The 17,517-nt window shown below is 36.2% G+C and overlaps 1 protein-coding gene across 36 annotated transcripts in view; it reads right to left on the reverse strand.

Moving 5' to 3' along the window:
- The window catches only part of CUX1 (cut like homeobox 1), a 399,391-nt gene that overhangs the window by 274,417 nt on the left and 107,457 nt on the right, over positions 1-17,517 (reverse strand). The window contains exons 2-3 of one of the 36 annotated variants that reach the window (XM_039508420.1): positions 13,144-13,219; positions 12,370-12,447 (exon numbers count right to left, since the gene is read on the reverse strand). The exons of 34 other annotated variants lie outside the window; for them this stretch is intronic. The gene's annotated coding sequence lies outside the window, so the exon portion shown is untranslated. The remainder of the gene's footprint in view (positions 1-12,369; positions 12,448-13,143; positions 13,220-17,517) is intronic. One more of the 36 variants, XM_039508419.1, reaches the window with a different exon arrangement.

Consider the following 17,517-nt stretch of genomic DNA (forward strand, 5'->3'; position numbering starts at 1 on the left):
GACAGTAGGCTAGATGGACAGTACTATCATTTTTATGTTCACTCTATGATTTTGGTCAAGCAACCTAACTTCTGTGTTTCCAATTTCCCATTTGTAAAACAGATAGTAGCACTTAGACAATTGTGAGGTGTAGCTTATTTCTAAATCATTCCAATTCTAAAATGAGGGGGTATTACAAAATCTCTAAAGTATTATTCTTATTACATGCATATAAAGAAAGGTTTTAAAGATGAAAAATGCTCTATAAATGTAAGATGGGATCATTAAACAAAATTTCACTACATAACAATTTTAATACAGAATAAGCCAAGTTCTGTTTTGACTTACCTTGTGTGCAAGCCCGATCTTTCCCTCTTCTCCTCCTCCAAATATTTTTAGTACATTTTAAAAAAATCAAGGCTGATTTGTCATAAAAAAAAACCCCAAACATATCCCTAAAACCATAGCAAACCAGAAATCTGTTTAATGACCTTTTGTTTTTTATTATAATAGCCTTTTTGCAATCATATTTACATTTACACTGCAGTACTCAAAATGTTATTTCCAGAAAAGATGAACTGCAGCTAAGAAAGATTAAAATGGAGAAATCAATACATTTGTCTAATCAGGTCTTCAGACTTAGATAATTGTTTTTGGCTAATCTTTCCATATATAGTGATTTTTAACTATCACTAGAAAATCTACTTGTTCTAAGATATGTAATGTCACAAGTTTCTTACATACTACATTTCATAATTAACTAGTAGGAAGGTATTTCAGAAAGAGAATTAGGAACAAATACCAACAAAAAATATTCATCTCATGAAATTATCTTGGAAACGACAGCCTTCTGCAAATTAAGACCAAAACAGGTGGCACTTAAATACAAACTTATTCACTAATAATGCAACAGTCCATCTGCCTTTAATTAGCTAAATCAAATATGGATTTTAGTTTTTATTTCCAAGTATTATTATTTTAAGGGTTTTTTTTAACCTGGTAATATTTGGCTGGCCAAAAGGACAGCTGCTAGCAAAACAGGCAGCTCTTAAATGAGCCACAATGCCATATTGATGGGGGGGGAAAATCACTGCATGACTCAAAGACTAGCACTGTATATAACTAGAAAAATCCAAGTTCTGAAAATGTTAATAGACAAAGCAATCTGGGATCCAGTGAGAAGGGGATAAAGATGATAAATTGTCCTGTGCTCAAGATAGAACAAGTATAGTACACCGCTACCTCGATATAACGCCACCCAATATAACACGAATTTGGATATAACGCGGTAAAGCAGTGCTCCGGAGGGGCGGGGCTGCGCACTCCGGTGGATCAAAGCAAGTTCAATATAACACGGTTTCACCTATAACACGTTAAGATTTTTTGGCTCCTAAGGACAGCGTTATATCAAGGTAGAGGTGTATTAGTATAGGTAACTATTTAGATGCTACAATTTGCTTTTTAAATGATTGTTTTAAGAACTCTATAATAAAAATGTAAGCAATAATAGAAGGGGTATTGTAGATATTAAAAGCATATTAAAATACTGCTTTTGTTAGTTCTCAGCTAAAGAACAATGGCAGGATTAACAGTAAACTATTGCAAAATTAATCTCATTAATGCTATAAAAATAATACAGTATATAGCTATACTTAAAAGAACCACAAGTTACACCATGCTGGAACATAGAACGTGTATGTGATGAAATAGTAATGAGGAGAACATTTTTCCTATTAATTAAACAGTGAAAACAGGAACCTCCCAAAAATCTAGCAAGAACAAACAGGGAAGGGGGAAAAATGCACTACTTGTAAAAATACAAAAATTAACTACAACACCCTTCATATAAATCAGTGTTCTCTGTTCGGATGGCTTGCTGCACATGACCAATTTTCTGAAAACAGTATTTCTCCAAGATCTTTTTAGTTGGGTTTTCTTTATTTGATATCAAATCTCACTCTAGGGCAAGTGATTTTTACAACAATCATTTCACATACAATATTTTATTTTATCATACCTGCTGGCTCCTCACACCGAGTTATGCCTATAATCACTAATTCTAGCCATCAATAAGATTCTAAATTAGAAGGGTGCAAATAAAGGGTTGGCTTTTACCCCCTTTCCCCTTCTTATGGGTGTGCCAGGCCAGTGGGCGCTTCTAATCACTTTCTAAAATTGGCAGTAATATTTGGAAGATTCAGGCGGTAAGTTTTTTGGGAGGTTTTTTTGGTTGTTTGGTTAAAAACACACTTCAGAGAAAGAAAAATATTTATATTGTCCAGAGGAAGTAATTTGTTTTAAATATAAAATGTGCTTCCTCATCATAGCACGGACGAGATGTACTACCTTAAGTTAAAAAGATTATTATGTAAACAATTTACATTGCAAATGGTCTCCAAAATAACACTGATTTTAATGGTAGCTTGGGTAGCAATGATTTCACTCTAACTATCACTCTCTGTATTATGTATCAGAGCTGAGAGTCAATCAGTTCAAGTGCCCAGGACAACCTTGCCTTATGAACACAAGCCAGAGCAACAGTTATATTAATAATACAATTAACATATCAACTTCAGCCTTTAGCTTTTCTCTCTCTTTCACCCACCATTCAGAGACTCTTAACTATCATTCCTGCAACTGCAGCTCAAACACAAAGCCAAGATCCACACCTTAGCTGTCAGGCTTTTCAACCCCAACATAGGAAGACTAAATCAAGCTCTCCTATGTACAGGTACTGTACATCTCCAGAGCTGTACATCTATGCACTGGAGTCAATACTAATCTCATATTTCCAAATCCTGTTTGTTCACAGCTTAGCAATGTTTTGTAAACACCTCAGGCCGTGCCTCTTTCTGAGTAATAGAGAGCTTCTCTCCCAGGTTACTCTTGGAGCTACCAAACTGTAACAATCTATTTGCTAAACCTAAATGACTGCTTTCCCTCCCCATTGAACTATCAAACCTCTGCTTAAAAAACGAACAAGAAAAACAAATTTCACCACATAGTTCTTACTACTAGTGAAGTTTTCTAAGAACTACCCAGCTCACCGCCAGCCTAAACAAAACTTTCTGAATGTCTAATTCTAAAATACAATGGTTTAAAAGTCAACCGCAGTTGAACAACAAAAGGGAGAAAATGGAGAGTCTTGTGATTAAAGTACAAGTCTGGGAAATCCAAAAACCTGGATTTAAGTCCCCGCTCTGCCACTGACTTCCTATGTGACCCTGGACAAATCACTTTACATCTGAAAAAATGGAGGTACAGAGAGGTTAAGTGTACATAATGAAAATACTTACTTCAAAGTGGCTCTCTGGAACTATATTAATGTTTGCAAAGTGCTTTAGAGCCTTGGATGGAAGGTACTGCAGAAGAGCAAAGTACTAAAATAGAATTATTTTCATTAAATACACAAGTTATTCAACTTTACTAATAAGTATTTCTACAGATAGTTGTCACTCATTAACCAAAATAACTTTGAAAAATATTATCAACCTATGTAACACCTTTTATATTAAAGAAAACCACACACTTATATTGTGTAATACACAATCACAACCTAATGGAGCATAGATTCCCAAGCAATATTGAAACCAAGTGAAAGTGAAAACAGGTTGCAAGAAGCAATGTTTTAAAAATTACTGACATTCCAAATCATTACCATCTCACCACCCCATCAGTATGAAGTACTGCTATTTCACTAAGGGCGCAACATTCCCTGCTGTTCTTAGAACACCATATAGCATGGGAGAAGGGATATTCCACTACATCCATTCAATCACAGATGTTCTAGCCTTTAAAATAAAATAAAAATAAAAATGGCTCCTTCACGATTAACTGCACTGAGGACCAGTCTGGAAAAATGGCTGTTGACACTGTTCATCTCAAGGTACCACAAGCATCCCTGATATAATTCTCAGCAGGTGTAAAGCCAAAAAACCTTCAGTGATGAAAATATAGCTATTTACTGTGCAAAGTAGATCAGAATACAGAAATATACCTGAGTTACATAAACAACATGCATACATAAGATAGATGACTGCATTCCAAGAGGCCAATAAATGAATGAGAAGTTGTTGCAGGACAAAATTGGCCCAGTACTCTCTTAGCCACCTTTATGAAGGCATTCTTGAGAACAGAGGCATCTGATAGCATGAAAAATGTCAGATAATGACACCTATACCATGACTGGTTCTGACTAATAGGAGGTCACTGGGGAAACTACAAGTATAGCCTTGAATGAAGGAGAGGCAGCCCTCTTAAACTAAATGAAAACAACTTCCAGTACCTGTGTTGTAACCTTATCCTGGAAATCAGGTCATCAGCCCGTGCTGCTGTATAGTGAAGGATCACTAAGAGGTAGGATCAAAATAGAATCTCATTTTTGCAGTGGGAGTTACACCAAAATATTATTCCCTAGAATATTGTTCTATAATTAATTATTCAAAAAGGCTACTACTATCAGAAACATCAAGGAATGTGTTCAAGTCAATATGGACAGAGGAAAAGCCTCCTGGCCAAAAGGCACATAAATTAAGCTGTTTCAAAAGCTCAGAAATATAATTTGGAGCACCCGTCATCTTTTGCATCAATTGTTTATATTAAAGAAGGTCAGAAGAGTTTTTATAATGGAATGTATTAAGCAATCTAATTATAGAGGCCACATCAGCTCCCCTTATAAACTGAGTTGCTAATGACCAATATCTACCAAGGGACGCAAAGTGCTAAACTGAAATACTTCTTACCCAATGATCTAACCTTTTAAGCTAATTATTAAGAGAGATACAATGGAATACAGTACTTACACAAATCAGATTAGTAGTATGTGACAATCAGGAATTCAATATGGAAGTGAAGAAAATCTAAATTAATATTAGCAAACTGCCGGAATAGTATAGTGCAAACGCTAACCCAGATGAGCTTGGCAAGATCTTCAGGACCTTGATAGAAATATTTACCCCCATCACACGCTTTACCTACACAAAGAATCTTTCAGAAAAGATTAACAATTTTTGGCATTTGCCCTGGTTTGAGAAGAATATCAAAACCTATAATGCAGCATGCTCTAGAAAACCTGAAAATCAGAGGAAAAACAGCAGAAAGACAACTAGATCATTGTCCTATCCCTCATTAGCATCAGACTCTGATGTATGGAGTTTCTGAGATGAACATGTTCAGGAGAAACCAGAGAAATGGGAGAATCCACTTGAATCTAAGGATTAGTATCAACATTAGGATGGACACTAGAATCACAAATGGTCTACTGACAGTAGAAGTTTTTTAAAGAACGAACAGATTCGTGACATCGTCCAACTATTTTATTCAAGCGACTCACATTACACCTAGGTTCTTGGAAGATATTCAGAGTTTTGACCTAATCCTAATTACTGTCCTAATAGATTCCTTTTTAGTCTATGCTAAATTATAGAGAAAACAGTATAACCTTAGGTCTACTGTGTTTCCATTGAATCATTGCTATTGCAAATCATTTTAGAAAATTCTCAAGTAATTTTCTTTACCATAGTAATTTTATATAGTCAAAATAATAGAATAAATATCAAAAAATAAAAGAATAGTATAAAAATGGCAATTTTACTATGGGAAATTGTGCTTGCCATTTCAAATTAACAAAAACTGTGAAGTGGGCATTACTGACAATGTGAATATAGTAATTGGGGTTGATTTCTTGGCACTTTGCTGAATCTGGCTGACTAGCATCTTGCAAGTTAATTATAGCTCTCTTATTAGAGTGAGGGCATTTAGCAGTGTTGCAGGGATAAGACTGATGATGCAAGTCTCCAGCAAAGCAACATTGTAATGTTACGGCTAGAGACTGGGCAAAGCAAAACATCACTATTGTGCAACTTGTTACAAAATGGCCATAAGGAACATGCAGAACAAGATAGTTACTAGCTGATTATTACATGGAAAACATTCGTGATGAGGAACATGCCCTTTAGTATTATAACTAGTTATATGACATAGCCTATCTTAAATCAGAATTGTGAGCTAAAGCCCTTCTAGAAAAACGTTAATTTAAATAATGCATGACAGGTGAAATGCTCTGGAATTTCTTCATCTTTATTCCTGTTTTGTTAATTCTGTGTATGCACACTATTGATTCAGTGCATCTCATAATACAGTTATGGACTGCAACCAGTAGTTTTGTGGAGGTCACACTGTTGACTTTTGTGGGGAGGACAACCAGGTATCACTCCTAAATGTTCCCCAAAGATAGCTGCAAAGCGTTAGTGCACCCTTGGAAGATGCCGGCCTTCCAGCCTCAAAGTCAATGTGTTAAAATGGAATTGACCCCAAATAAGAGATCACCTTCTTCAAAGAACAAGGTGCCCAAAAACATAAGACCCTGGATGAATAATTGTACTGTGTCCACCCATGATAATGACTTCAAATAGGGAACATGAAGCAGGAGCAGATGAACTCACACGAAACAAGAGTGCAAATTTAATGCAATTTACTTTCATAGTAAGTATAACAAAGAGAGGGGAAAAAAATCTAGAAAAATTATTACATGAAACCTTCCACCATTATTCTCAACAACTACATGTTTTCTTGCACTGTTATCGGATATATATTTGTCTGAGTAATAGTCATTGACCAGAGATGGGTCAAAACTGGGACCATATAACTGGTTCCTCTTTCCCCACCATCCTGAAACAGTTCTGGAAATGTGGGAAGCCACTCTAGTTTTGCAGATCTTTATTTGCTTAGTAATATTTTGATTTGGAGGAAAAACAACCCATGATTCAATATGTAGCACTTACAATACAGTTTTATAACAGTGATGAGGTACAGTAGAAGAGTGGCAAAATATTCCTACAGATGCATATCATAGTAGTTCAAGTAGAAGAAAGGATGAAAATGTCACATATTTCTAACATAGTTCATCAGATCCAGCTCCAAATGGAATATATAAGATACTGTAAACAGTATAACTTGTTTAACATGCCAGGATTATGTTTCTAGGCTTCCAAATAATCTTTAAGACAAGGGTTCACACTGGAATTTCTACATTTAAGATCACTGGTAAATTATGGGAATTTAAGTCTCTTGTCCATCCCCAGTTTCCCACAAAATGGAAATAAATATAAACATTTATTTATTTTAAAAACATTTCAAATCTCCCACAAGCTTTATGAAAGCACAAAAAAAAATCATTGCAGGCAGCAAAATACATTGTTCAAATCAGAGTAACTTACCAACTTTTTAAAATTATTGCCTATCTTCGTAAGTTTGTGTAGGCCAAAATACCTATTTCATGGAATCAAAGAAGATTAGGGTTGGAAGAGACCTCAGGAGGTCATCTAGTCCAACCCCCTGCTCAAAGCAGGACCAGCCCCAACTAAATCATTCCAGCCAGGGCTTTGTCAAGCCGGGCTTTAAAAATCTCTAAAGGCTGGCGATTCCACCACCTCCCATTCCAGGACTTCACCACCCTCCTAGTGAAATAGTTTTTCCTAATATCCAACCTACTGCAATTTGAGAGCAATGGTCTCAATACCTTTTCTAGTGTAGCCTGCAGCATCTGCACCTTCATAATCAACAGTGAAAAGAATAAGGAAACAAGATGGGTGAGGTAATCTTTTATTGGACCAAATTCTGTTCGTGAGAAAGTTTCTCTCTCTCACCAACAGAATAAAAGATATTACCTCACCCAGCTTGTCTCTCGAATATCTTGGGACCAACACAGCTACAACTACACAGCATACAAAAGTGAAAAGAGTACACATATTAAATATAAAATATGAAAACGCATGAACATTTACTGATAATGTACAGGTGCATATTTTAGTTAAATTGTCCCTATACTACTTAATTTATGTTAGTTAAGCTTATTTCTTCTTAGATGATAGAATTCTTACATATGTTGGGTATTCAGCTTGTCTGACCATAAAAGTTTTAACTAATACTTGTAAAACACTCTGTAGATAGAGAATAAAGTATTGTTACAAAAGGCAATTGTGACGGTAGAAAGTTACACTGCTTTTACCATTGATTTAAGTTATTTAAAAGCCACAGTGTCAAGTTTTAGACCTCAGTACCCTTCACAGTTAACTCTTCTGTTAATAAACTGAGTACAGTATAGCCATACTTACATTTTTGTTTGATTTCTCCCACTCCCTTCTCTGCCCTTAACAAATAATATAACCAAGACTTTTTAAACACACCTATTTAATCTACAGTTTTAATGGCACTGGACTAGGTAAAACAAATAGCCTAATATAATCCCTGTTAAAACACCCTCTGAGCCTTCTGGGCTGAGATTCAATATTATATGTATGTTTTTGGAGTACTAATAGTACTTATAATCTTTGGATCCGAGAATTCAAGTTAAGGAGTGGCCATTTTCCGGTATCAGTCAAGGTACTCCATCCTGTTAGCTTTGGGAGTTGTCATTTCTTTCTTAGTCATCCCACATTGGAAAGTCTCCAACAAGAGATCCAACTCTACAAGTCCCTGTTTCTAAAAAGATAAGCATCATGATATTATGATCCGAGCATCTTTTTTTTTCCCTCTACCCACTGGTCAAAATGAAATATTAACCTTTCCATCTAATAAAAGTCACAATAATACCCAGAAATAAGACTCATTAATAGAATTAATTGCCTCTCTCTTATTATTACTGAAAAACGTTAAGCTTAGTTGATGAATTTATCTAAAGGTCTTTTTACTCATTATTTTCTCAGGCAAGTATCACATTCAACTCAGTGAGAGTTCTCATTGCATAAATGCTGAGTAAAAAGTGAGTAAGGCCTTAAATGAAGAAAAGCAGAAATAAAATGGAGTCCAAAATATATTTTATTAAGTATTTAGAAACTGTCTTGTTTCACTGAACTTTTGAAGTTAACCTTTCATGTTTAGGATCTGCCAAAATAAGAGAAAATGCATAACTTTTACTAATGGATGCCTCAAATCAACTCTGTCCAAAATTTTAAGCAAATGAATTAAAAGCCAAATCATTTCAAAAGCTATATTTTTTGGACTAGTTAAGATGATAATGCTATGTCTATTATCCTAACTAGTCAAATATAGCCTTTGAAATGTTCTGGGTTTTAATTCATTCAGTTATTACATTCTGATCTCTGGCATGAAATTAAAAAGACTAGGTTGAAAAAATATCAAAGCATGAAACGTTAAGGTTTATAAACATTACATACAGACAACAGATAAATTAGACAAATCTATCCTCAAGACTGGATTATCAAAACAACAAATTACCAATCTGCATTCTCTGTAAGACAGTCAGCACCTCGACAAAATTAGCCTAAATTATTAGGTTCCATAAAAATATTTTATTTCTCAAAGGCAGATACTTGGCAACAAGATTTTTATAGCATCATTTTATATTATTTAGATTTTCATTCCTATTTTTAAGATCCTGCAAGAAAGTAAAGCAAACACTTATGAAAGAGTCATTCAGTTGATGCCAAAGTTTCAATTGTGCAGGTAGCAAGACAAAAGCCCAGCTGGGACTTGTTAGCCATTTTCTTCCTTAAATCATCATGCCTATGAAAGGGAAAATAGTAAAGATAATATCTCTAACGTGTATAAAAACTATTAAGGTTTAGAAATCTGGTGGCTACTAAAATCTGTAGAAACTGACAACAAAGAGCTTTAGCTGCCACTTTCACAGAACTGAAAGAATAAAAAATAGAAGCAACCCATTAAATCATCTCTTTCCATAAAATCCTAGAGTTTTACTTTAGAATTTTTTCAGCTGATTTTTATGTTCTCATTAAAAAAATAATAATAATCAATAATACAGTATTTAGCACTTACATAGTGGTTTAGGCTGTATCTCCGATTAGTTAATGGGTTTTCAGCACTTTGAAGGGTATGGGCATCAACTGCTGGTTAAGCTTAAAAAGTTACATTACTTTTTAAAGTGATATTTTTAAAAATAAGCCCCCCAAATGTATAAACGCTGTGACACACAGTTAGACAATGACACATGCATGAATGTGTGTCTTGATGCACCCAGAAGCACATAGATAGCAAATATAACAGCACATCTTGCCATGCGTTATAAAGTAAACTGGATGCATCAGAAAATCACCATCAGATACCAATTAAAGAAATGGTAATTCATTGTTGATGTCATCAAGAAGTTTCCTTTTAGGATTGTGACATGACCACAATACTTACAGTTACGAAAATTTGTTTATTAGATAAACAGAAGGAAACTTGAAAACAGCTACACGCACATTACCACCACATATGTGGTGATTTCAAAATCCACATGAAACTGTATTACAGTATGCCTTTAGTGCCTCTCATGCACACTCTGCCCACTAATTCATCTCCACCAGGACTACTTCCAACATTTCAAAAGCTTTCTATAGAATGAAAAGAAAGGAAGGAAAGAAGGTGTTCTTTCCCTTCTACCACAAGCAACACAATTAATTCTCTTTTCTTCCCCCCGGCTCCAAAATTATACCAGTCTGAGGTACAGCACAAGACCAGTTCTGGACCAGTGAGAGCTTAGGTGTTCAATGCTTGCTTTGTCCAGTTATAGAGTAACTGATAAGAAAGGGATTATTTACTAATAACTCTTGATCTTCAAGAGCTGCCGCTGTGCATTCACACTTGTGGGTATTTGGCACCTCTAGCTCTGAGCTGAAGAACTGTAAAGAAAAATCCTGTCTGATGAAGGGTGCAGCATGCCTTTGCACTTATGATGTCATCAGGCCTATCTATTTAAGAGAGAACGCCCACTCAGTCACCTACATCTCCCTAAGATACCAAGAACTCCAAGGCAGAGAGGAAGACAGGTAAATGCTGAAAGAAAGTTACTACTAAGTAACACCTCTTTTTTTTTTCCAAGGCCCTCTATATGTTTCTTTTTGGAAACTACCAAGCAGTGCCCTCTGTAAGGGGACGGCGAGTTAACTGACTATATGTATTGCAAGTATGTATGATAAATCTAGAGGCGATAGGGTGATAGAAGAAAGATTCATCTATAAACAAAATTGTGGTGGGGGAGCTAAATTAACCTTCAGGGAAACTACCACTAGACCATGTGACTCTAAGTGCAAAAAAATATCCTAAAACTACAGGGACAGCCACTCGTGATGGGGTTAACTCTTTACTTTTCACTCAACACAAACAGTGTCCATTTTAGTCTGTAAAACTTCAAGGCAAAGTTCCTTCTGGACTGTAACAGTACCGCTTGAACTCCTGTGTAGTTAGTAGATTATCCTCTACAGAGAGGGAAAAAGTGTCTCTGGATTCAGATGACGAATTCTCCCTCATTGTCTTCCTCTGTGGCTAGACCTCTCAACAAACAGATACTTATCTGGTTAGCTGAAGAAGATCTGTGTACCAATACTGCTGAGGGAATATTGGTATTATCAGTATGAGATTAGCTCTGTCCTCTGATCTTCCTTATGATACTGGCTATTAAGCAAATGGGAGGGAAAGTATAGAGAAGTGACTATTCCAGCAGGAACACATCTGATAAATATTTATTATCCTTGTGAGCCCTGGTGCAGCACCAATGATATTTGGCATTCTGACTAGGTGTAAACAGATCTATCTGTGATTGACCCCACCTAAGACATAGTGAGGATATCACTGAACAATTTAGTCATAAGACTTCCTGCTGAATGCACCTGCCCTCACGTTCTCCTCCTCATGTTAGGTGTATTGCTAGCAGGTGAATGTGATGGTGAATACACCAAAGCCACAGTTTCTTTGATTCAATTGATATATTAATTATTATTATTAAACCAGTGATCTGATAAGACAAGACAGCTTTTCAAATCTTTACAACAGCTTGAGTTGAAGAGATCAGGGAGCCCAATTTGAAAAAATAGTAATCTGAAACAAATTTGAGAATTAGAAGTGGCAGTTCTTTTGTGGATTCTCCATGGCAGGTAAATTTAGCAGGCTACTTTAATTTTGCATCGTTTTATCTCCTGGCAACATCCTGTGCATTGAATCTGACAGAGAGGAAAGTGACTGAAGCTGTTACAGCTACATCTCAGACTCCCAATTTACAATCTGAGTGTTTGAATCTGCTGCCACAACTCTGGGAACAGATCAGAAGCATAACAAAGCAGCATCTATTTCCAAGCAGAACCATTTCCCTCATTCCTTCAATACCTAAAATCCCTGAAAAAAGTAAATGAGTAAACCACAAAACAGGTGTGAAGGAAACCTCTGCATCTTCCGTAAGTCTGTTACTTTTATTAATCAAGTTAAAAGTGATCCGTTTTGGTTTAACACACGTAAAATATATTTTTTTAGCAGACAATCTTTTGAACAAGTGAGCTTAATGTATTTTATTTTTTGCGGCAATGAAAGCATATTCTTTCAACTATTTTATTACTTTATCAAGAGTTAATTTAAAAAGCCACTTCAATTAGTTACCTGATTTGTTGCTCCAAAGTGACTTCTCTTTCCTAGCTAGGTGCCCTTTCATTTCCTCTATTGCAGTCTTTATTTTACCTGCATGGATGAATCCAGTATGTTTTAGGCAGTTACATGCATTGTTTACAATAGGATGGCATGTTTTAAGGGTTTATTACGTTCAGAAAGGGATTTACTGTGCTACTGTACACCTAAGATTGTCAAGTTTGTTTAAATAGATTGAGTATCAATTTTCACATAACTGATATAGTTACTGAGTTCACTGTCATATATAAGGTCTTTCCCCTCTCCCATTTCATGATTAGGTCATCTGTCTGGGTTTCTTTGGTAATGGAGCTTGCTTATGTAGTATACCAGCTGTTATGTAGTATGAAATATCCCCACAGTGGAGACTGTGATATTATGAAAGAAGAATGGTAGGAGGGAGACATCTCGTCAAATCAAAAACAGTAGTTTAACTCCTACTGTTCTTAATCCCTCCTTTTTAACTGGAATCTGTTGATAGCTGAGTTTAAGAATACATTAAATTGCAGTACTTACCCTCTGTGCCTACTCGTTCTGTTCAGTCTTAACATGAAACAAAGATGAGTGGGCCTCAATTGTCCCTCCTATAATTTTTACAGGAAGTGTAAAATTGCTTAGGGGCACCAGCTTCTTCAATTGCCTCCTAGCCATCAGAAACTTTCCCTACTCATCACCACCCTCCACATAAGACTCCCACCCCCTTTCATCTTTTCTCTATTTGAAGAAAAACATTTTGTTACCATCTCTCACCCCAAGTGCTTTGACCACTATGGATGTGTCACATCAAGGAGCACCACAGATAACTGTCTCTAAGGGTATGCCTTCACTGCAAGAAAAATAAAATAAAATAAAATGTGTTCTTAACCCAGGCTGGCAGTGAAGACACATCAACTCTACTTTTAATGTAGGTTAGTTCAACCCCAAACTCCCCTATAGGCTTTAACTCAAGCTGCTAACCAGAGTCAAAAAACCAAATGGTCATATCTTCACTGCTATTTTAACTCAAATTAGCTAAGACTGAACCTTTTTTAAAAAAAAAAAGCGGTAAAGACATTTTTAAGTCCTTTCAAGCCTAAGCACAGGTTAACCAAAAAAAGTTCTGCAAAGCTCACACATGAACACAAGTCAGTGGGTAAGATTTTAAATACTTATGTGGCTTAGGCTCCTAAGCCCCATTTTCAAAAGTGACTATGGGATTTACTGAAAGTCAGTGAGACTTAGGGCATGTCTACACTACAAGTGAAGGTGTGTGTATAGTATAGGTAGGCATACACAGGTATCAATAGCAGTGATGACATGGAGATATGGGTCCCAGTGCTGGAGAGCAACCCACATAAGAGCCCAGGGTTCCTGGCAGCTAACCTGAATACAAGCCTGTACCACCACATCTATATTATTATTGTCACCTGTGCTAGCTAGATTAAAGTTAGCACAGGTATACCGATCCATACGGCAATCAAAACTTTATTTGCAGTATAGACATACCTATAGACTCCTAAGTGCTCAAATCACTTTTGAAAATGGGACTCAGGAGCCTAAATGATTTAGGAGCTTTTGAAAATTCTCACTGCCATCTTTTGCTAAACACAACTGTAATAGTTTAAAGTGTGCTTTTTAAGAGTTTTCTGTTTTTTAAAAAAGCCTCCCTCTTAAAAAGATGGAGATCATTTGCAACATTCATTCAGCATACAATCAAAAACTATTTTCCCTTTTTTTCTTTACCATTTTGTTCATTAAGATTTTTTCATCCAGACAGTGCACATAACCAGGATGCAATTAACTTAAGGCTGATTTTTCTGTTAGGCCACATTCAACAATATGCCCAACAGTGAGGATCACTGTGCCAAAACAAGACAAAGCTCATTGCAGGATCAGAGCCTTAGATACTGTAACACTTAGATAATGTTAAAATTAATTATCTACCTCTCAAGGGTTTTAAGAGGCCTATTGTAAAACACTGAGATCTACAGATGAATCTTACCATATAAGTCAGCCACAAGAAAGTGTTTTGTCCAAATAGTTCTGAACTAACAGATTCCACAGAGCTTTTGAAAACACTGAATATTAGAATACATGCTTTTAAATCTGCTACAGAATCAAAAATCCAAGTAAATTCAAGTGACTGTTTTCAGTCTATCCTTAGTCAACACCATCGTTCTTGCACTGTGCCTATGTTTCCTATATACACTGTTGTGGGTTAAAGACAGACATCAATGTTAATATTTAACTCCCTTGTTTTTGATAAACTCAAAGAATAATGATGGGTTCCTTTGGAAAAAGTATACATTTCATTCCATTGCACATTCCTCCAGCAACTCTGGGCTTCCAGATAATTATTTTAAAATACATACATAGCATTTATCTGACAGTCGGAGTAACAAACTTTGGTCATTCTAGATCACTGCCTACAAAGCATTTAAAAATAAAACAAGATAATTCACCTGACAGGCAGCAGCTTCAATAGAAGCCATTTCAGTTTATTGGGTAAATATGTAGTTAGGCTAGAACAAGCTCCTGTGGAGGGTTATAAAACAACTACCTTAATATATATTTACTCAAGAGACAGCATCCTTCCAGTCTTTTGAGAAAGTGGTGTGTCTTTTAAGCTATTTAAATAGGTATTTACAAGAGAGAACAGAGCCATTTTTCCTGCTAATTGATTTAAAATTAGCCAAATAAAGCTTTATAACTTTTTAAAAGGCACAATTATTTACCCAGTAGGAAACCTATTTAGACTATTTAGAAAAAACACAATAAAAATCAGTATAAAATGTAATTACAGTGTGTCTTAACTAGCCAATTTAATATCTTGGATAGTTTTTTCCATTTACAAAATAATTAAAGCAATTAGACAATATTGTGAACTAGCTTGCACAATTTTTGTTTACTATATAGTAAAGTCAGAGTACCAAGGGAAAACATCATACAACAACAGTGTAATTTTCTAACGGGTGTATAATAAACAGAGCTCTTACCAATCCCAAATCTCCATTTTGGTATTATAAGTAATACACTAAAATCAATCAATACATATTGAGCCAGATTTTCCAAGTTAGGCCTGCACACCAGAGTGCATACATTAGCAAGTGTTTAACTTCTGCACATAAATACCCAATGTGAGCACTTAAGCACAGCAGATCCAGCAAAGCATTTAAGCACGTTTTACTTTAAGCATATGAGTAGTCCCATTGAAGCCAGGTGATTGGGACCACAAGTCAGGTAGTTATATGAGCACATGACTATCCATACAACACAGGAATATATGATTTGCACATACCCATTGGATATTTATTTGCTTAAGCAGTTAGACACTTGCAATTACACATATCTAGAATCTGACCCCATATTTAATCCAAAAGATTAGTAAGGTGTTACAACATACTAAAATAACTTATCTGAAAAGTCAATAAATGTGTATGTAAAATAATAATAATAATAATAATAATGAGCATACACATAACTGTGTTTGCAGTAGTAAAAGTGGGAATATGGCTGTGTCAATGCCTCAAAAAATCATAAAATTGTGGTTTCAGAAGTTAAGTAAGGACAAGACTTGCAATCATGAGAGGTAAATATGTGCCTCAGATGAGACCCTTCAGTTTAGAACAGGGGTCAGCAACCTTTCAGAAGTGCTGTGCCAAATCTTCATTTATTCACTCTAATTTAAGGTTTCGCGTGCCAGTAATACATTTTAACATTTTTAAAAGGTCTCTTTCTATAAGTCTATAATATATAACTAAACTATTGTTGTATGTAAAGTAAATAAGGCTTTTAAAATGTTTAAAAAGCTTCATTTAAAATTAAATTAAAATGCAGAACCCCCGGGACCAGTGGCCAGGACCTGGGCAGCATGAGTGCCACTGAAAATCAGCTCGTGTGCCGCCTTTGGCACCCGTGCCATAGACTGCCTACCCCTGGTTTAGAAGGAAGATAGAATTACAGTGGCAGTAATTTGACTAAGTTAACTACTGTATACATTTAATTATTCTATTTACAAGTCCATTGTTTTGGACTTTATAAAAAAATGTTTTGTTTTGCTTTGCTTGCATGTTTTATTCTTTGGGTGAGTTTGTTCAGAAACAGGCCATGCACATATTAGTAGGGTCCAGATACTGACTATTATATTAAACTCTTGCTTGCATCCTGCCTTGATAAGGGCTTGAATATTAAAAAATAAGAATAATAATTAAAAAAATATAAATTAAAAAAAATAATGTAACAAACCAATAAAAACTTTAACTGCAGTAGCATGACTGTGCCAAAACCATGAAGAGTAGGTCTTGTGTTCTCTCAAGAACTGTCATATAACAAAATAATATGCCTACCGCATAAGTTCCCTCTAAGCTGTGCGGCCATCTGGCTGTGCAGCCAGCTATCAAGGGCCACGCACATGGGGAGAGGCGCCTCTCCCTCGGCCCCAGCCTCAGAGCTGTCTCCCCGGGAGGCTGCGTCGAGAGAGGTCTGTGGGGAGTCCTCTCTCCCCACCGCAGTCCCAGGGTAGCCTGCACCCCAAACCCCTCATCCCCAGCCCTACTCACGAGCCCTCACCCTCAGCCATGGCCCTCTCCCTCCACATTCTAACCCTCTGCCCCAGCCCTGAGCCCCTTCTTGAACCCCAAACCTCTCATCCCCAGCCCCACCCCCACACCCCCAGAGTCCTCACCTCCCTGCACCCCAACCCTCTGCCCCAGCCCTGTGCCCCCTCCCACACTCTGAACCCCTCAACCCCATCTCCCCCACACATCACCTCCATATTAGTGCACATAAAATTCATTCCGCACTTGAATGTAAAAAATTAGAGGGAACATTGCCTACCACTTTCTTAAATCTAAGATGGTGATTATTTAAAGAGTACTTAATGCTAAGTTTCTGCTGAGAAAGAGAGATCCAGAATTGAAGTGAGCTAATTTTCATGATTAAGAAAATATATATATTTCCGAACTTAATTACAGGCAGTAACAAAAGCTCAGTAATAAAAAAAAAAGTTCCACGGAATCCCTGGAATTGTGCCTGCCAACTAAAACACCTATTACCACGAACTTAGTAATGGGTCACGCAAACATAAATTACAAGGCCAGACGTTTTAAAAGGGAAAAATAGTTGATTTATTGTCACATTGGAGAC

The sequence above is a fragment of the Mauremys reevesii genome, linkage group 20 (genome assembly GCF_016161935.1).
Source record: "Mauremys reevesii isolate NIE-2019 linkage group 20, ASM1616193v1, whole genome shotgun sequence".
Classification (NCBI taxonomy): Eukaryota; Metazoa; Chordata; order Testudines; family Geoemydidae; genus Mauremys; species Mauremys reevesii.